Below are 21,841 nucleotides of genomic sequence, written 5' to 3' on the forward strand. Positions count from 1 at the left end.
TTTTTTTTTTTCATTCATAAAATGAAAGATATAATAAATTATCTCTGAGGTGTCTTCTTTTTTTTTTTTAATTTATGAACCAGCCATCCTTAGATTTAAAATTCAGTCCACTGTCCACTGGACTACGCTGATCATCTGCTGTGCCAACAATAATTCTGGCATTTCTAAGGGAAAAAAAGGAAAAACAAACATAAAGTTGAGCTTATGAGAAAGTTTTCCCCCATTTCCTCAAAAATCTCTCCACTGAAATTTCATTATTAGAGAGGCATGCTTTGAGCAGAACCAGGAGATCACCATACATGGAAACAACAAGAGAATACAAAGATCAATTCTGATGGACATGGCTCTTTTCAACAATAAGATGATTCAGGCCACTTCCAATTATCTTGTGATGAAAAGGACCATCTACCCAGAGAGAGGACTGTGAGAATTGATTGTGAATCACAACATAGTATTTTCACTCTTTTTATTGTTATTTGCTTGAATTTTGTTTTCTTTCTCATTTTTTCATTTTGATCTATTTTTCTTGTGCAACATAATTGTATAAATATGTATATATATATATATATATATATATGTATATATATATATATATATATAAAAGAAAGAAAAAAGAGAGTCATTCCTTTAGAGTATCACTAACTTCTTTTAAATTTAAACATTGCCAGAGAATCACAGTGAATCAATGATCAGATAGTTCATATCTCAGTTTGAATTTATAATGTAAGATAGTGCATGAGACTTTTAGTCAGATGAAAAGGAAAAGAAAGCATCAATTTTGGAGCATGGATTACTAATCTAGGAGGAAAGGAGTGGCTGGGAGTTCTAGGCAACAGGATGATGAAAAATAATATGGGGGTCCTAGGTGCATGAGGCATAAAGACATAATTGCAAATTTGACCTACCTAACATTCTCTCAAAATCAGTTTCTGATTTACTTGCCAAGTTTTGATATTTGACCAAATGGATTAAATATCTCTTTTAAAAGAATAGATTTAATAGAATCCCAAAATTTCAGAATCAAAAGAAACCTTTTAAAGTCATTTATATGGCCTAACCAAAACTTTCAAGTCCCTCCTTAAGAAAACCTGACATGTGGCTATGCATCTTTTATTTGAAAATCTTTAGTGACAGGCAACTCATTGAATCCTGAAGTATCCATTTTACCTTTGGATAATTTTAATTACTTGAAAATAATTTCTCATACCAAATTGAATTGTGCCTTTCTATTTCTACTGCTGTTGTTGCAGCTGCTGCTGCAGCTACTAGTGCTGCTGCTGTTATTACTACCACCACTGCCATTATTACCACCACCATTACTACTCTTCCCACTCTGCAACAATAGCACTAATATAGTACTTTAAGGTCTCAACTTTCCCAACCTCAATTTCTCATCTATATTCAGGAGGCTAGATTAAATAAACCTCAGTTTTTTCATCTATAAAATGAAAAGATCTAGCCAAATGACTTCTAAGATCTTTTCCACCTTCATATCTTTTTGTTCTATAATCCTAAACCACTTAAAATCATTCATCTAGAAAATAAAAAGGTTGAACCAGATAATCTCCAATGTCTTTGCCAGATTTATGATTCAATGATCTATAAATACCTTGATTCAAGAATGAACAGTAAGATTGGAACTTACTGATGAAAACTACAAATAAATAATAATAAAGTGTACAACTTGCATTTTATTTTATAAATAGATTTCTTAAAGCTATAATGGCTTAAAATTAGATTATTCTTAAAAATCAATCCCAAATTGTTTATGATAAGTAAGTAAGAAAATTTACTCAGGCCATCAATAACTAATTCAACCCTCAGAATAAATTTTGCCTCTAAGTCCTTTAAATGAATTTACTTAAAATGAATAAACTTGATAAAATAAACATTGTAGTGAGAGTCTATAATGGGGGTGAAGATGTTGGGTGAACATAATAATTTTGAGTCAAACCAGCAGAGGCTTGAACAAAGTGGCAAATACTGTTCTGCTTATTGTTCAATCTTGTAGCATTAACTTCATGGCAGATACTACAAATGTCTCTTGTATTTACAAGGGAAGTATTCAAATGGGCTTGTGATCCATAAATCAATATCTGCTTAGTAAGAATCAGTCAATATTACTGTGAACATCATTACTAAGTGAACGAAGAGTATCTTTTTATGGCAGATGTGAGATGGACAATTCCAAAGGCAACAGCAAGTCATAGTAAGGACCTGAACAAACTTCAGACATCCCATTCTTTCAATAGAATGCTGAACAAAATAATCAGAAATTATAGTCATACAGTTTAACACAACTTCATCATCCCCCACTAATTGTTCTCTGCCTATCCCCTCTTTTCCTTATATTCTCCCACTATCTTTTTATTTCATTAGTGCTGTTACTTTTCACTTTAATAACATGCATAAATCCAAGTGGTTCCACAGACCTTAAGAGCCCTGAGTAGCTAGGATACCACTAACTTTCTATTCTCAAGTCTTTTTGGTATGGTTTTTCATCACAGTACCACATTTGGATCATGGGCAATCATCCCTCTTGTCAATTCCTATGGACTCAGTGTTGGCATGTGAACACACACAGATGGTAAACTATTTCCAATCTCCCCTCAATATTATATTACTGGCCTCCAATATTCTACAATTTATCCCAGACAAAATTTATTTGTCATAAGAAAAGGCATCAGACACATAGTAAAAAATTTGCCAGATGGAAGAGCCAATGAGGCAATAAAATAAATCTATTTGAAATACTAATTAAAAGCCAACTGGGCATAAAGCACAAATGGGCTAGACCACTGCGTGACTAGTTTTCCTGGAAAAAATCCCCACAATATAAGAATTTGCTAAGAGAGTAACATATTTCCTGGAATTAAAACAGAGGGACCAATGGTTAAAACTATTACAATTCATGCCAAGAAACCATTTAGGACCCTGCTGAGTCATTTTCAGGTATGAACTGTGCTAAATGGGTCTGGGGGAAGTATAACTCTTACAACCTACTCATTACCTTCACAGTTAATACTAGTTGATGAGTCCTTTGTGATAATTCTAAGCAACCCTTGGCTGTCTGGTCAGTAAATATGTTTTAAACAAGGATCTGTAATGGCAAAACAATCTCTGAGAACAAATTGTGGTGAGTGAGATAATTGATTTCAGTAGACATACTGACATTACTATGGTGATAGCAATAGGTTTATAAAAAGCCTGACTGTGGGCCTGGCTAAAGTCTGATAACTAACTTCTAAATTACAATCCCATATTCCCCCTTGGACAGTCATTAGCATTTGGAAAATTTGAATTTTTTAAAAAAGTCCTTAGTTGTAGATAAAGTCAGGACTTTAGAAATTTCACTTTCAGCTAGTATGACACAAGTATCTCTTAACACAGAACATATCTCTGTACTTCAAAAGAGCCATGATTTTGTTCATGTGAGTTAGTCCCTTCATAAAAACAGATCATGAACTGCTCAATAATAGATTGAAGAGTCATTGTGACCTAATAATAGTAATAATTAATGATAAAAGCATGATCAAGCTTCTTCTCTGGCTCTAACAAGGGTAGGAAAACAGATGTGTGAGTAATTGGTAGGCCTGTAGTTAAAGCTTAAGGCCTTCTTCAACTGATAGAAACTGCCAAACAGAGCTTAAGCTCTGATGGTTTTGGACTTGAAGTGGCTACCGTCCTACAAGCAGACATTAGAGTAGATCCTTAGGGAAGAATTATGAAACAGAAGGTCTTAAAACATGGAATATAGGAGTTGTTAAATATTTATATTAAGTCTCTTCAATAAACATACCCTCACAGTTCCTTGTTTTATTTTTGAAGAACTTGAAGAAAAACACTTCTGAGTACCTTTGATACTTTTCACAAGTTAACTTTCTCAACGCTTAGTTTCTCCCTCTGTAAAATGAGGGAGTCAGATCTAGGGTCCATTACACTTGTATATCGACAGGCATTGAGAGAATGATCACTTCTTAACTGTGTTTTGGTTCTTAGTTAGATTCCTCATTCATGTATTTATATGAAGTGTATGTATACACACACACACACACAAACACACATAAATATGATGAATGGCCAAATGAGTGACACAAGCAAAATAAACTACAGGATATCAGAGGACAGAGAGATCCTTGGGCATGACCAGGAAAGGGGTCTTAAAGGTAACAGGAGCTGAGTCTCAACTCCAGAATAAAAGAGTATGAGAGGAAACAGATGAATTCCAAATAGAACAAAAATATGAAGAAACATATCAAGATAAGAATCAAGGGGGTATAATCAGTTGAATAACTGAACAGGTTTTTCTAAAACAGAGAATTTGTGTTTGAGATAACTAGTAAAGATAATACTGAAAAGAACTACCCATTAGTGGACTTTGAATATCAGAATATCTTATTGTAATGAAGAGTTATTGAAGAATTTTGTAGAAGGGAATGATGATGAAAGCTTTGATTATGGAAATTTAATCTAAACCCCTGGTATCAGATCTCTACCTACTTACAACACCCAATTCATATAATGTAGCATGTCATGTTACTGTTGCAAAAATTTGGACTGTCTATACAGTAGTTCAAAAACAAACATCATAATAAACAAAAATAAATAACATAATAAACAAAACAAACCAGTATATCTAATAATATTCATGCAACATAACTTCTGAGAAATGAACTCAGTCATTTTTGAAATCTCATGTTATTTTGATAAAAATCTATATTTAAGAGTTTGCTGTCAATTCTATTAGCTGCAAATAGATGTTATCATTAAATCTAATAACTAGTAACATAGAGTGAGGTAGCTAAAAAGGAGGCATATCTCTGATAAACACATGTAAGAAATACATAAACACTCTAATAAACTAATGTGAGACCAGTAAGAAACTCCAATAGGAGTCATAAATAGACAGAAGTGACTAAAAAGACTGAAGAAGAAGGTACTGGTAAAGAAAGTAAAGGTACTGGTAAAGAAACACCTACAACTATCACAATGCTAATATAACTGGTGGTCCATGGAATAAATAGTAATTGTACAGTTGATTGTCAGCAGTCCTTGCTCAGACTTTCTTTGAGGAAAACTTCTGAAAAACATTCCTATCTCTCATATCCTTAAGAAGAAACTAAAAACCTTTTGATCCTATAATTTTTATGAACTATTGAACTTGAGCTAAAGTCTTAAAAAATCTGTCTATACTCAATGCCTCTCCTTCTATATCTCTTTCTTTTAAACCTGCTGCCATTTGGCTTCTAACTTCACCATTCAAATTGAAATTGTTCTCTCCAAAGTTACTGGTACTTTTAATTATCCAATTGATTTGCCTTTTCTCTTCCTTGTTAACTTTTTCTCATACAATGCTATTGGGCCTTCTCCTCTTTGATATTTTGTCCTTTTAAAGTTTCTATGATACAATTCTTCTTGCTTCTCCTACAAACTATCTGACAAGTCTTTCTTTGTCACCTTTGAGGGATTTTGATCTGTATCATTTCCACTAACTGTGGATGTCCCCCAAGACCCTGCCCTGGATCATTTTGTCTATATATTACTTCACTTTGAGATCTCATCAGCTATCATGGATGCAATTATCTTTTCTATTATGATTTATTTCCAGTTCTATATAACCAACTCTAGTTTTCCCTGAGCTGCAGTTCCATATCACAATCTATTAGATACTTGACACTGGGTGACTTAAAGACATATCATACTCAAGATGTCCATAAAAGAACTCATCTTTCCCCAAATGCTCTTCTCTTCCCTTAATTTCCAATTTTCTGTAGCCTTAAGTCTTGGATTCATCTTCTGCTCTTTACTTTCTCAGTCCTAAAGTCAATGAGTAGCCAAATCTTTGCTAAGTCTTATTTCTACAATATCACTTGCAAATGTTCCCTTCTCTTTAACAGCTACTACTCTCAATTAGATTCCCATGAACTTTGCCTAGTTTATTACAGTCACATCCTAATTGGTCTCACTGTGTATAGTCTTCCTCCTCTTTAATCCATCTCCCACACAGCTGCCAATATGATTTTTCCTAAAACAGAGATCTAATGATAATATCCTAATTCAAATAGCTCCAGTGGTTTCCTAACCCCTCTAGAATAAATCACACACTTTCTCAGCTGGTATGTAAACATTTGACATTATTGCTTACCTTTCTACATTATTTCTCTTCCTATATTCCATAATGCAAACTGACCCATTGCTATTTTTCATGCAAATTCAATTTCTCATCGACATGCCTTTCTTATAAGCTGTGCCTCTTACTTGCAATGAACGCCTTCCTTGACTCCATTTTTCAGAATCCTTACCTTCTTTCAATTTCCAGCTCAAACCCCACATCCCAAAGAGGGTATTTCCTGACATTTCCAACTAAATGTTCCCTCCCCTTTCAATTACTTGAATACATTTTAAAATTTATATAAATGTGCACATACATTTCATCTCATATGAAGGTAAGAATCTAGTTCAATGCTTAGCACAGATTAGATGCTTTATAAATGCTACATAATATACAAAGCTACCCAAAATTAATCAATCAATCAAATGGGAAATTCATCTACCTCATTAAAATACACTTGTTTGAATATTCTTGCATCAAGCAGAGCCAGAGCTAGGATGAGGCCATGAAATTACTCCTCACAATGGCCCAATTTAAAGTGTACTAAGAGCAATTCTATTCCTTCAACAGATAAAAATAGTTGAGTTTGGTAAAGTGAGAAAGAATAGTTGTTTACAATTGAAAGGTATTAAATGGCACATTTCTTTCCCCAGCGCACTTACTCTGGGCAGTTCCTTCCCAGAGTGGTACCACTCTAGTCCTTGCACTATGGTGGTTACACTGTTAGCTGGCTTCATGTTATTTTGATGCCTCCTACCACAGGGCATGTATGTTCTAAGCTCTGTAGTCTCAGGTCCAAATCTCTCCCAAAACCTATTGCTCCTCCCTGATTGTTTTTGGATACTAGCCTTAGGTAGAATTGCTAATCATGTTGCTGGTATAAAGGAGTTATAATAATAAACAAACATTTCTATTGTTGAAAAACTTAAGATTTTGGACTGGGATTAATTTTCTCTGACTTGTTAATAAAGAAAATGTTTAGTTTTGTGTGTATGTGAGAAGGAGGGAGACTCAATTACAAACAAACATTAAAATGCTTTACTTGAAATATGAATAACTTTCTGAAATATTCATGATTGATTTATTTAAACCACACCAAATTAGCAACTGTCACTGGATTTTTAGTACATAAACAAAGTATTAGCTTCTAACTTGGGCAGGGTGCAGTCAATGTGTTCCTATTTAGAATAGATTTTAATCCAATAACGGTGTACAGAGCTGTTAGGCCTTTGACCATATGTTTGAAAGAAGCTGTTGGAAGATGCATGATCTATTCAAATCGATTCTAGAGCAACCAAACAGAAGAAAACCTCCTCTCCATAGATAAAAAATAAACAACTCCACACAGCAGTAATCTGTGTCAACACAATTACATTTCCAAATCTCCAGTTTTTCTTAAGAAAATACTAATTTCTTTGAAGCTATATCCACTCATATGAAAGAGTGTTCCAAATCACTACTGATCAGAGAAATGCAAATTAAGACAACTCTGAGATACCACTACACACCTGTCAGATTGGCTAAGATGACAGGAACAAATAATGATGAATGTTGGAGGGGATGTGGGAAAACTGGGACACTAATACATTGCTGGTGGAGTTGTGAAGAATCCAGCCATTCTGGAGAGCAACTTGGAACTATGCCCAAAAAGTAATCAAACTGTGCATACCCTTTGATCCAGCAGTACTACTACTGGGCTTATATCCCAAAGAAATACTAAAGAAGGGAAAGGGACCTGTATGTGCCAAAATGTTTGTGGCAGCTCTTTTTGTAGTAGCTAGAAACTGGAAGATGAATGGATGTCCATCAATTGGAGAATGGTTGGGTAAATTATGGTATATGAAGGTTATGGAATATTATTGCTCTGTAAGAAATGACCAGCAGGAGGAATACAGAGAGGCTTGGAGAGACTTACATCAACTGATGCTGAGTGAAATGAGCAGAATCAGAAGATCACTGTACACTTCAACAACAATACTGTATGAAGATATATTCTGATGGAAGTGGATATCTTCAACATAAAGAAGATCCAACTTACTTCCAGTTGACAGAAATAACTACACCCAGAGAAGGAACACTGGGAAGTGAATGTAAATTATTAGCACTACTGTCTATCTACCCATCTACTTCAGAATCCAATACTTAACGTGCAACAAGAAAATGGTATTTACACACATATATTGTATCTAGGTTATATTGTAACATATGTAAAATGTATGGGATTGCCTGTCATCAAGGGGAGGGAGTAGAGGGAGGGAGGGGGTAATTTGGAAAAATGAATACAAGGGATAATATTATTAAAAAAATTACTCATGCATATATACTGTGAAAAAAATTATAAATAAAAAAATAAAAAAGAAAATACTAATTTCTGAGGCTATCTAACAAAGAAATCATTTGAAATGTAACAAATACACTAATTATGTCTCCCTTTGCAAGAATATACATATAGAAATAATGGAGAAGTCATTAGTCAAGTCTTTATTTAAGTGTTGATTCTGTGATCAGGCACTGTGTTAATCCCTGAAGATACAAAGAAAGACAAAAACAAATTAAAAAAAAAACTGTCCCTGTTTTCAAGAAGTCCACAGTCCAATGGGAAAGGCAACATGCAAATAACTATTTCAAACAGGAGACATTTGGGGGTAATCTCGGAGGAAAGAAGCTTAAAATAATGTGGACTGGATAGGGCTTCTTGCTGATGATGAAACTTTAGCTCAGACTTAAGGGAAGCAAGGAAGTAGAAAGGAGAAGATAGAGGAATAAATAATTAATGAAAATAATAAAAATGGAGAGTTGAGTCCAGTGACATTAGATCACAGAACCAGTGGAGGAGGAGGAGATTCAGGAAGACAGGAAAGATAGGAAGAAATCAGGTTATAAAGATCTTTAAAAGCCAAATAGAAGATTTTAGAGTTTATCCTAAAAGTAAAAGAGAATCATTGAAATTCATTAAATTGGAAGGGTAAAAATTTGGGGGGAGGACTAAAGAAGGCAAATCACCTGAGGTTTAGAAAGATCAATGTGCGAAAGATGTGCCATCCTGCCTAATGAAGACCCTAAATAGTCCTAAAAGCTAAGTAAAATGCCATAGGATTAGAATAGAAGTGTTTGTGGCAGGGTAACCTTGATGACTACAATAACAAAAGCAATTTCATTTAATAGTCCAGAATCCCAAATTATAAGTGATACACACAGAGATGCTGTGTCCTATTTGCTGAAATGTTGTCATTCCTTTTTCCCATTACCTTAGTCATCTAAATGGCTTAGGTCATTGTTAGAGGAAAATGAGTAAGGACTTAAGATCTTCAAAATTATTGAAGAAAACAGGCAGTCATTTGTTGTTGGGGAGAAATGGGGCAAAAGCCAAAATAGCTTTACCAATGAATATTAGTTAGTGTAGTATGGAAGCTGAAAAATATCTGAATAACTAAAAGATATAGTAATAGATTTTCTATGCCCAGACATGTAGTGACAGAAATGGTGGAAAGCAAGACCCCAAAGGTAATAGGCCCAGCAGAGAGCAGCACAATAATATATAATATCAGTAGTTCTGCAGCTTTGGAGGCCCAATTTGCTATTTAACATGCATGTCCTAGTCATACATATGTGTACTTCATCCATATAGAAACTCTGTCTACATATGTCTTCTTATATATGGTCGATACAATATCTATATGCAAATTCAAGCAACTTGATTTTTCTTGATGAGAATGTGTTTGGATGTAAGGATGAGCTCAAGATTTAGAGGAGGAATGTTCTACTGGCATTTTATTACTATGTTAGGAAAGAGTTTCCTTTTTAATAATAACTTTTGGGAAAACTGGAAAGCAATCTGGTAGAAATTAATTAATCAATACCTTCTGTCACCATACCTAGTATGTGGGTTGATGTGAAACATGTAATATCTAACATCTTTCACATGAATACTTACTGTCTAGGTAACTTACTCCATCTTTCTCTTACACTTCAATTCTGAGAGAGCTAATATCACATTGTTAAAATCAAATTCTCTGTTGTGATAGAATATACACTAATTATGCACCCCTCTAACTTATAAGTCCCTATCAATGCATTTACATTTATGGAGCCACATACTCAGAATATTGACACTTTTACATCTTAAATATAACCATTTGCTTAAAATAAGGCAGTAATAATAATAATTGTAATAATATCACAGACACATGTTTAAAACATGCATAAAGAATAAAAACATCATTATTTACCTATAATATTGAGTCATAGCTTTTCATAAGGTACTCCATTTCCATAGGGGGGAAGAGTACACCTTAAGATTAACCTACTAAGGAGATATATGATTGAGGAATGTACTGAAGATAACTTAAAACTCTGTTACTGTGAATTTCAGTGTCTTCTTTCTTAGGAATTGTCTATAAAAGCTCCTTGATGAATGGAGCTTAAAAAGATGTTTCATATAGTAAGCTGAGTCAATGCACATTACACTTCATCAATATCTAGACATAATCTGTCAGTAAACTAGTTGATCATGTTGAGGCAGAGACATTCCAACAAGATTAGGGTCCCCAAATCAGTGTCCTAGTTTGGCAAAAGAATTCACATACTCAGGCTCTCAAGTTAAGGGGCAAAGATTTATTATAATTATACCATCAATTGAAGCAGGCTAAGATTCTTAGGGAATCTAGCAAAGAGCCAAAAGTAAAAAAATAATTTTATAAGAAAGAAGTCACTGAAAAGCTTAGAGGTACAATTGAGGAGTGGTAGGGATAGAATAGTTCCCATTATATCTCCCATCATTAAATGCTATGGCTTACTGACCAACAGATTGTTCTCTTACAGCCAGCATTGTTTATGGCACTCCCAAAATCAGGTAGCCTTAGGATTTCTAAGGAATTGCTACATTCTCACACCTCATCTGTAAGATGAATAACTTGTCTTATTCTGTCTCCAAATTGTTCTTTTGCTAGGATATAAACTTATTCATTAATTTCAGGAGAGACTTATATGAACTGATGCTAAGGGAAGTGAGTAGAACATTGTATGTGGTAACGAGAAGATTAAAAAATACTCAAATCTGATAGACAGGGTTCTTTTCAACAGCAAGGTGATTCAGGTCAGTTCCAATGCTCTGGTGATAGAGAGAGCCATCTGCATCCAAAGAGAGGATGGAGACTGAGTGTGGATGACAATATAGTATTTTCATTTTTTTATTGTTGTTGTTTGCTTGCATTTTATTTTCTTTCTCATTTTCCCCTTTTTTATCTGATTTTTCTTGTACTACATGATAATTATGTTATGGAAATATGTGTAGAAGTACACATTTGATATATAGTGGATTACTTGCTGTTTAGGGGAAGGGATAGGGATAAGGGAGGGAGATAAAAATTGAAACAGAAGGTTTTGCAAGGGTGAATGTTGAATCTTATGCATATATTTAGAAAATAAAAAAAAAAAACTTTATAAAAATAATAAATATAAATAAATAAATAAGTTTCCTCAACAGTGGTAATTTCAATGCCTATCACTTCTACCTTCAAACTCAGCTATTTGAGCCAGTTTTAATTTTATTCTTATCTCCTCTTTCTCTGCTCTTATCTTTATTTGTTTAAATCCTGGATCCTCTATATAAATAACTCCACCTTAGCTTATAATTAGTAATCAATTATTGTCTTCTGTCTATAATTTCTCTGATTGTTTCTATATTTGTTTCATACAGCAGTTACGGTGTCCATATCTTCCCAGTTTCCTACAACTTATTAGATTAAATTTAAAAAATAAAACAGCAACTTTCTTGTTTCACAATTAAGGTAGACAACCCTCAGCAAATGTCTTTTGGAGTAATAATAACTTTTAAAACTCCAAGAATACTAAAATAATCAGCAAATCTTAAAGATATGTTAAACTTACCACAATAAATTCAAATTTTATATGTAACTTTTAAGATCATACTATATATAAAGAAAAGTAGAAGAGGATCAGTTGATAGGCTATGAGACACTTAAAATCAAGGAACTACAAGCATTGATGAATGCTAGAGTTCATGAAGAATAAAATGTATTAGAAATGTAGGAAGGAATAGGTTATAAAGAGTTTCAAATATCAAATGCAATAATTTGTATTCTTTCTAGAGCTAATAGGAAACCATAGGAGTTTATTGAAGAAAAAATGACAGATTAAATCTCTATTCTTTGTGGTAAAAAAGAACTGAAAACTAAGAAGATCTCTACCAATTAGGGAATAGTAAAACAAATTCTAGAACATTGACATAATGAATATTATAATGCTGTAAGGAATGATGAATACAAATAAGAAAGGAAAATATGTGAACTGATACAAAGTGAAGTAGGCAGAACTAGGGGAAATGTGCACAAAGACTGCAAAAACGTAAATTGAAAAAACAACAAGAAAAAATAGTAGAAATTCAATACTGTGAAATTATAATAATTAAATCTGGTTGCAAAGAAAAGATCCCCGCCTGTCAATTTTATGCAAGATTTGAGACTGTAGACATGAAGCAATGCATATAAATTAGATTCTCTTAGTATATGTTTTTCTAAGCCTGGTTTTCCCATTTCTTTTGGTCTTCTTTATTATAATAACAGGAGGAGGTAAGAGGTGGCAATGTGGACGATGTAAAAAAAAACAGATTATATCAATAAAAAATGCATTTTTAAAAGACTAAATAATCAATTTTAGGCATGGTATTGACTGTTGTTCCACATGAGCCAGGCCTTTCATGCTCTGTTACCAGAGCAGCTTTAAACTCATTGATTCTCATTATAATGGTTTGACATTTAGAACTTTGCAGCTCCCTGGCACCATTCATTCCTTTCTTCCCTTTTAACTTCTCATCTCTATTGCAAAGAGGTACTGGAGCTATACACCTGCAGATAACCAACCATACAATACCATCTTGTCAGTTTTATGTTTACAGCTGGAGGATTGTAGCTAAGTAAATAGACAAAGGTAACAGAAATATATCATTACATAATATGGACCAATTTTTCTGAAAGCAGGATAGTTTGATATAAGCGCAATAAGTGAAAATCATCAAGGTTTGAGAAATATGCCAATTGAAAAAAAAAAAACAGTGAATGGCACAATCAAATAATGTCTTTCTAAGATTGTACCATTAAGAAATTGTACTAAGATAGTTTAATAACTGCTAGTCACTGCACCTACACAATATGGCAGACTGTTGATTGCTTTACTCTTCTAAATTGTCATTCCATTAAAGTAATCAGATGAATTATACCATTTTGGTGACCAAAAATTGTCTAACATATCATAAACTAGAAAGACTCCCAAATTCTAGAACAATAATGTACACTATCCTTCAATACCCTCACTTATCACTGACATCTCTGAGAAGAGAAGTTTTAGATTAATTCTGTGAGATTTGGGGATATGTATTTTTGGGGTTAACAAATTCTACAACATAGTTTAACTGCTTGGATAAAGGCAAAAACAAGGCCTAGGGAAGACCCCAACTTTCCTTTTGATAGAAACATCTGGGATATTATAGAATTATGTGGTCTCTTGCCTATCCTTTTAAGCAGTCATATATGTGAATATTAAGAAAGAAAAAAATATATATCCTTACTTGTATCCAATAGAAACAACTGAAACTTGAAAAAAAAAATGAAAGGGCTTCACAAAGAAAAATGGTCAGCTAATAAGTAGATCAGTTAGAATTAGGGGTATTGATCATGGGAAGGTTGGTTAGCCAATAAATCAGGAACAGAATCTAGCCAAGACTATGAGAGTAGATGAAAAATGTATTCATTTTTATGTGTTTGCTTTTGGTTTGTTTTGTGTCTTCAATTTTTTTTTGTTTTACCATGTCGAGGGTTTTATTTGATTTACTTTTAATTCTATACTGCTGCTGCCCAAATCAGAGAATCAATAAAAATAACCAAATAGGCAGTATAATAATCCTGTTACAAGCAGATAACACTTTAAAAGGCCAAGGAGCACACTGTAATCATCTTATTTTATTTTGGATGGGGGATGGGAGTGTATCTCTTAAACAACTAAAATCTTGAAATAATGGAAATAAGGTAGGAAGATAGTGATCAGTTCTCCCTGAAGCAACAATACATCTCTATGAACATATTTTTCTTTTCCTCCTACCCGAATACGGGACAGAAATTCTGGCCATTGTATATATGTGTTAAGAAGGAATGAGGAAAAAAGAAAGATGAACTCAAGGAGGCCTCCTGGGAAATTACTGAGTGAAAATGCTCATTTATGTAGTTATCAAGTATACATATCACTGACCAACAATTATGAGTCCTAGGCAAGAAAATATGGAGGAGAAATGAGAAGACAGTTCTCCTTTCTCCAGATTTTGAAGCAAAGCCAGATGGCCATTACCTCAGGAGAATGCATGGTCAAAATTCCTTTGCTTCATCATAGTTCCCAGACTAGTACCAATGACTACAGCTGTAGAAGAACGATTCTATGAGAATATTCTTCCTATAACTACTAGAACTACTAGCCTTCTGGGTCCAAAAGATTAAATATTTTTAAACAGGATATTAGATTTTAGATATTAGACTTCAGGTTCCATATAAACAACCAAGAATTATGTGCCACTGTTCAAACTATCACAATATTAGCTTAGTTTATACATGATCATTCACAAAGCAACTTGATGTACTTCATAGTTATTTATACCTAATTGAAGAAAGACTGCCCTCTCCAGCATGTTCTCCAGCATAATGCTTTCCAAATATTTAGAACTTTAAAAGTGATTGTCAAAAGAATAGATGGATAAATCAATAGGTAGATGAATGGATGAATAAATGAATAGATGAAATAACTAATTGTTTAATTATGCCACAAAATGTAAAGAGAGCTATGGAAAAGTCCACAATAATGAAATCACAGATATATAAACATATAACTACACAGTAAATTATATATAGAAAGGCATTCAATGCTATTTGTTGGCTTGAAGAACCCAATTGGTTGTATTCAATCTAGTACACTGAAGCTATCCCAAAGGGAAATGAGCTATCAAGAGATGTGATTGGCCTTTCCATATCCCACTCAACCTTTCTCTAAATGGTTGCTGATATCCCCTCAAACTTTAAATTCTGTGCTTTACTGAGAGTAAGTTGAAATGGGAAGGGGAAGGAAAGAAAGAGAGAAAAAGGAGAGAAGAGAGAAAGAAAGAGAAAGATTTGTCTTTAAAAGCTTATATCATCTTATTGATAGAAAATGGACAAATCACAGATGATTAGAAAATACTGTGGGAAAAAATTTTGTGTTTCTATTTATTAGAGTTAATAATCTACATCTATAGGAATGCTGTGGAATGCCCTAAGGTCATCTTTCTTTAATTGAGAAATAAGAATGTCTTTCAAATAATTGGGACTTAAGGAAATATGCAACATATTTGTTCTGAATTCCAGGAGAAATATTATCCCTAACCAAAAGTAGAGAAATGTTCATAATTTTGAAGTAGTCTCACCAAATTTTTCTTTTTGTATTGGAAAAGATTGGATTAATTTACTTAACAGTATGCTGACAGTATGCAAAGATCACTACTGCCCTCTGCTGCTAAAAACATCAGAATTTCCCATATTCCAGAGTTAGGCAGTCACCTCTTTGTTGTCACCTATAGATTATTAGTTTTATGCTTCATGGTTTCCAGTCTTCCTAGAAGACCTTCACATTATATTTGTGATACACACACATACACAGACACAGACACAGACACAGACACACACACACACACATACACACTTGCACACACATGACCTGTTTAAATGAACATATTGCTTCTTTTAAACTCTTCAATACACAAAAGCAGATATACATGTGTCTTGCTATGATACATATGTATTTTATATTTTTAAATAATAAATTTATGTGTTTTTAAAAATCTCAAGTACTTGCTCTAGGAATCAATCAACAAGTTTTTTAAGTATGTATGTTATGATATGTTAAGCATTCTGTTGGTTGCTATAGGCATGATAATAAAATATAAGACAGAGTCCTTGCCTTTTATGCACCAAGAATTTCATATAAGTAATAAGTAAATTGAGGTTCAAAAAAGAATCATCACAATTCATTTTTAGAAATAAATGAAGTTGTTAAATATTAATTTGAGATTAGAAAATTTTCTCTCTGAGACTACTCTTAGGGAACAAGACCAAAACTTACTTTGTAAATCCATCATATAAAAATAAGCATTGATATGCTATATTATTTATAGGGAACATAATTTGACAAGAAATGCATGCATATAATGGAAAAAAACCAAATTGTTAATATGAAGAAGAGAACTTAGAAATCATCTGTTCCAAATTGTGCCTGACCAACAATCTCCTGTTAGGATATTATGTGGTCATTTGGTCTCTATACCATATTACCCACACTCTGGCCTCTACTTTCATTTCCTTCAACTGGAACCTGGGCTCCACCCATGCAACACCCACCACTGATAAGTGAGCCTTCACCTTATTTCCCTGGAATTGGGCCTCCACTTTATTACTCAGAAATCTCTACACAAAAATTCTATGTTTATCTTCCCATTTACCTCCCTTCTTTCAAACTCTCTTTGAATATCTTGTCTTCCCCTATTATAAATGTTTCCTGATAGCAGGGACTATCTTTGTGTTTTGTTTTTTTTTGTTGTTGTTGTTGTTTGTTTGTTTGTTTTTTTTTTTTTATGTTTGTATCTCTCATTCTTAGCTCACATAGCAAATGCTTAATAAATTCTCTTTCTGTTTATCATCTATAATCCATCCATCTATTCATCTAGCCATCTATCTGTCTTATCTATCTACTTGATAGCTTTCAGTGATGCAAAGTTTATAATCTCCCCAAGGCATCCACTTTTGGACAGCTTTGCTTGTTGGGATGTTTTTCTTTATAAAAAAGCCTAAATTGGCCTTTCTACAACTTCCAACTAATGTTCTCAGGTCTGTCCAAATAAAACAAGTCTAATCCCTCTTCCACACAATAGCCTTTCAAATATTTGGAGACAGCTATCATTTCCTCCCAGAGTTTTCTTTTCTCCAAACTAAACATAGCCAGTTCCGTCAACCATACCTCATATGGCAAATTTTCAAGTCCTATTGTAATCCTGATCACCTTCCTATGGATCTACTTGAGGTTGTCCTTATTAAATGTGATGCCCAGAACTGAATACCACACTGAGAATGTAGTTCCACACAGAAAGAATTATATTATGTTGGATTCCTACCATACTTAGGAAATATAACAAGTTTATACTTGGCCTTTGCTTTTTGCTTTCTATTACAGATATTCTATTTATAAATTTGCAGTGGTATTATAGTTCTTAATAATGCTTGTTGAATTTAATAGAATAGAAAAACTAATATGAATGTTTTGTTTCTGTCCAGGGATCAACTGGTTACTCAAATACTATAACAACAATGTTCTATAACTGAAGAATATGAATAAATCCAAATTCCATATTACATTTGAGCTCAAGAAATAATTTTCATAGGGCTAATGCTATACTCTTGAGTTTCTGTAATGAGCTATGATTAGAGACCATGAAAGGATTCTGTATTTATGAAAACAAAATAAAATTAGCCCTTCATTTATTTGTAAATATTGTTTTTTTTTTTATTTTCTCTATAAAGACTGTTACTGCCCTTATTGATTTTGTCACTAAAATAGTTAATAGATGGTTAAATATCAAATTAAAAAAATCATCTTCTTTGTGTCTGAAGCTGTTTGACAAGTGACGAAGCTGATATATTTACTGAACAGTCGGGGGCATAAAAAATTAAAGGGGATCATGAGAATATTCAGGATAAATTTTGTATTGTAAAAAATATAATGGATATGACAGTTAACATTATAAGACAAAAATTACTTTAGAATCCATTTCCTCAACTTCGTTAATGTTTCCACCATCATCAGCCCACGTCCTATGCATCAGGCAAAATTAGACTTTATTTAATCAAAGTTTAATTATTCAATTTTGATGTCTTGATCATGTTATATGGACCAAAAAAGTATTATTCATTTAGCAAAATAAATAAATTCTTTTCATTTAAGTGAAAAAATGGCATTCTTGTATAACATTTAAATTGACAATAAACATAGCACACATTTATTGATCATCTATTCTTTCCAAAGTGCTACAAAGGCAAGATGTTGGAAAAAAATTCTGTTTGAACCTCATATGAAAAAAATGAAATCTTGGTTACTCTAAGTGGATTTTTTAATGTAGTCAATGTAAAAAATGGGAAGGACAAGAGAAAAACGTATTTTATACCTATATCTACAGGATAGCTGAACCAATTGCTAAGAAACAAAGTAATAGTTTGCAATTCTGAAAGACTTAGAAAATATTTCTAAAGAGAAAAAAGAAAGCATGGTTTTCTGAGTCATTTCTTTTCCTCTCAAAGTATAAATGAGGTTGGCATAGAAAGCATATAAGCTTGAGTAAATTTTCTATCCAGGTAATTTGAAGAAGCTATGTATGTATCAATTTCTTTCTTAATACTTTCTCAGTTTGGGAAATTAAGATGGAGGCAGGGGATGACATTGCTGTTTCTAGTTGTTTGGAAATGGCACTCATCTGGAATAACTTCTTCCACCATCTGTGCCCATACAATTTATTAGACTTACTGACACCATCAAGCCATACATAGGTTCCTGGAAATTGAACTTTATGGCCTGATGTCAATTTATCATAATACCTAGCTATATATTTGCTTTTCTTCCTTCCAAAATGACGTCAGCAGCATCATGCACCCTATGCTAATATATAAAAGTTGCAATGGAAAACAATTCAATCTCTAATTGAAAATATAATAATTCATGCTTTCCTTAATGGGCAGTGGAAAGAATCAGTGATCTCTTTGAATGACATGTACATTCCCCTAAAATCTTTGAAAACTCAAAAAGACCATCTGATATTTGAAAATATGACCTTTTGAGTGAATGACATATTTAAATATACATATACACATATTACATATAATATATATGTGTATAAAATTGTCTCTGCCCTCAAGAAGCTCATAATATAATGTGGGGGAAACTTATGCAAACAATTATGACCAAATAAGATATAAGCAGGATAAATTGGATATAATCATAGAGGGAAGGTACTAAGAGCAAGGAGGGATGGGAAAATCTTCATGCAGAAGGTAGGACTTTAGTTGAGATTGGAAGGAAGCCAGGAAATAAAGTTGAGATGGACAGAATTATGGGCATAGGAGACAATTAGTCTCCAGATTCCAGAGGTTATAGATGTAATAATTTCTAAACATAAGATAAAAAGAAGACAATGCCTCTGATTCAGAGAACGTGGGGGAAAGTAATGTGTAAGAAGAATAGAAAAAAATAAGGAAGGAAGTAGGTTGTGAAAAGCTTTAAAAGCCAAACAGTGGAGTTTATGTTTGTCTCTACAGGTTATAATAACAGGGAGTCACTGAAACTTTCTGAGAAGAGTGAGTGACCTGGTGAGACCTATTCTTTAAGAAATCATTTTGGCAGCATTGTAGTTGGTGTATTAGAGTAGGGAGATATTTTAGGTAGAGAGGCTAATTAGATTATGTCAATGATCCAGGTAAGAAGTAAGAAGGGCTTGGGGTAACGAGAATTTTTGTTATATAAATATAAAGAAAGAAACCTGGATTATCGATGTTGCAGAAATAGAAATAAAAAGATTTAGAAATGTATTCTAAATTATTCATTAAAAAGAATCATGGAGTCTATAAGAATATTAGTATCCTAGAAAACAATAAGAGAATTTGAGAGAAGAAATGGATGTACAGGGGAAAATAATGGTTCTTGCTTTGGACCTATTAAATTTGAGTTGTATAAGCAGGTCTTTTCTATCTATTCTGAAAGTACTTTTATTTACTTATACTTGTTTATTATGTGTATTCTCATTCAGTGGAATGTAAGCTCCTTGAGGGCATAGAATATCTTTACTTTCTCTTCATTTCTTTAACACTTAACACAATACCTGGGCGGTAGTAGAATTTTAATAAAGCTGTGTTGATGATTGATTCAAATGACTGGAATTCAGCTGGAAATTTCCAATAGATATTTATTATATTAAGTGACTTTACTTCTACTTTCTGCTGAATGTTAGTCACAAAATGGCTATAAAAATGTATCCCATAAGAAATTTATAAGCTCATTATTTTAGAAAACCATGGAAGGACTTGCATGAAATAATGAAATGGGCATAACCAAGAGAACATTGGATACAGTAACAGCAGTATTGCTTTAAGAATGACTTTGAGTGAATAAATTGACCATCATAGTGATTATTCTAAATGCTCAAATTAACTATAAAAAACATGTGGAAAAGATGCTATCTGCATCCAAAGAAAGATCTGATATATGTAATTTTACATACTATCATATTATACACACACACATATGTATATATAATTTCTAATAATAGCCATCTCCAGGACAGGGGCTAGAGGTGAAGAGGGAAGGAAAAAAGAATTTTTTCACGATGATTTTGTTGTATATTTAAAAGGAATAGGAAGTTGTACATAGTATATTTACAGTTTCTTATGCAGTAATATTTTGTTTATGTTATGAATTTGCTTGTTTTATTCAATAAATTAAGAATATATTTTTTAAAGATGAGAAAAAGTAGGGTATGATTGCTCAAAATTGCTTATGTTAATAAACTAGAAAAAAAAAGAAAAAGAAAAAAATCTCCTTTAAATACAAAGTCTATCCTGAGTTTCTGGGAAAATAATCTACTTCAAATTCTTTAATGACTTCAATTTCAGATAAGCTTTCTGATAAATAGGATGAAGAGACATCATATCCAATGTGTGTGAAAACATTGATAAGGATGTTTTCTGACCTGGAGGCTTTCTGAAAATGGTATTTGCCCATTTATTATTCCAGTCACTGGGTTTTATGCTATTTCTTTTCTTCCACCTCCCATCCACCTATAATTTCTGAAAAGAAAATACTGGCAACAAAAACCATAGAGTGAAAAATGATACTATTTATGTAACGTAAAATGGAATCTAAAACTGTTGATTTTACATTTAGATTGCAACAGTCCTGAAATGAATCTCCTAAACTCTATAAAACACCAAAAAAAGTTTGGCAATAAAGAATGATCCTCACTGACAAAGTAAGATAGGAGGCTGAGGGAGCAGAGATGAGGAAGGAAGGCACCTTTCTATATGTTCTAACCACTAATCCAAATCAAAACTACCAAACATTTACATTAGAATATGTCAAGTTATTTTTTTAAAGTATCTTTATAGTTGACATATAGCTCTTCCAGGTCATCTTTTAGTGATGAAATGATAAGAAAAAGACAAATGAATACATTTCAACCCAGTATACATCTATTTTTAAGCATTTTCCCTTCCCCAGCTATACATGATAGAAGCTTTTTGTTTTTCAATTGTTTTACTGAGGTCTTTTCTTTTTATTGCACCATCATTTGCAAATATATCCCTCTTCCCCCATACTCCACCTTTACCCCTTGTGAGTCATTTCTTGAAACAAAACAAAACAAAAACAATTAAACAACAAAGACAATAATAACATCTCAGAGCATATGCTATATTCTGTATTTATAGTACACACACACACACACACACACACACACACACACACACACACACACATACACATGTCCAAGGAAAGAAAGAACATGCATTTTCTTATTTTTTCTTTAGGGAAAATATTGGTAATTATAATTAATACATATATACTTTTAAGCTTTATAAAGCATGTTACAGATATTGTAACAAT

General features: G+C 32.9%; 1 pseudogene; it reads right to left on the reverse strand.

The window, feature by feature from the left end:
* The window catches only part of LOC141551066 (autophagy protein 5 pseudogene), a 37,944-nt pseudogene extending 36,627 nt beyond the window's left edge, over window positions 1–1,317 (reverse strand).
* Between the last annotated feature and the right edge of the window lie 20,524 nt (window positions 1,318–21,841).

This window comes from Sminthopsis crassicaudata, chromosome 1 (genome assembly GCF_048593235.1).
Source record: "Sminthopsis crassicaudata isolate SCR6 chromosome 1, ASM4859323v1, whole genome shotgun sequence".
Lineage (NCBI taxonomy): Eukaryota > Metazoa > Chordata > Mammalia > Dasyuromorphia > Dasyuridae > Sminthopsis > Sminthopsis crassicaudata.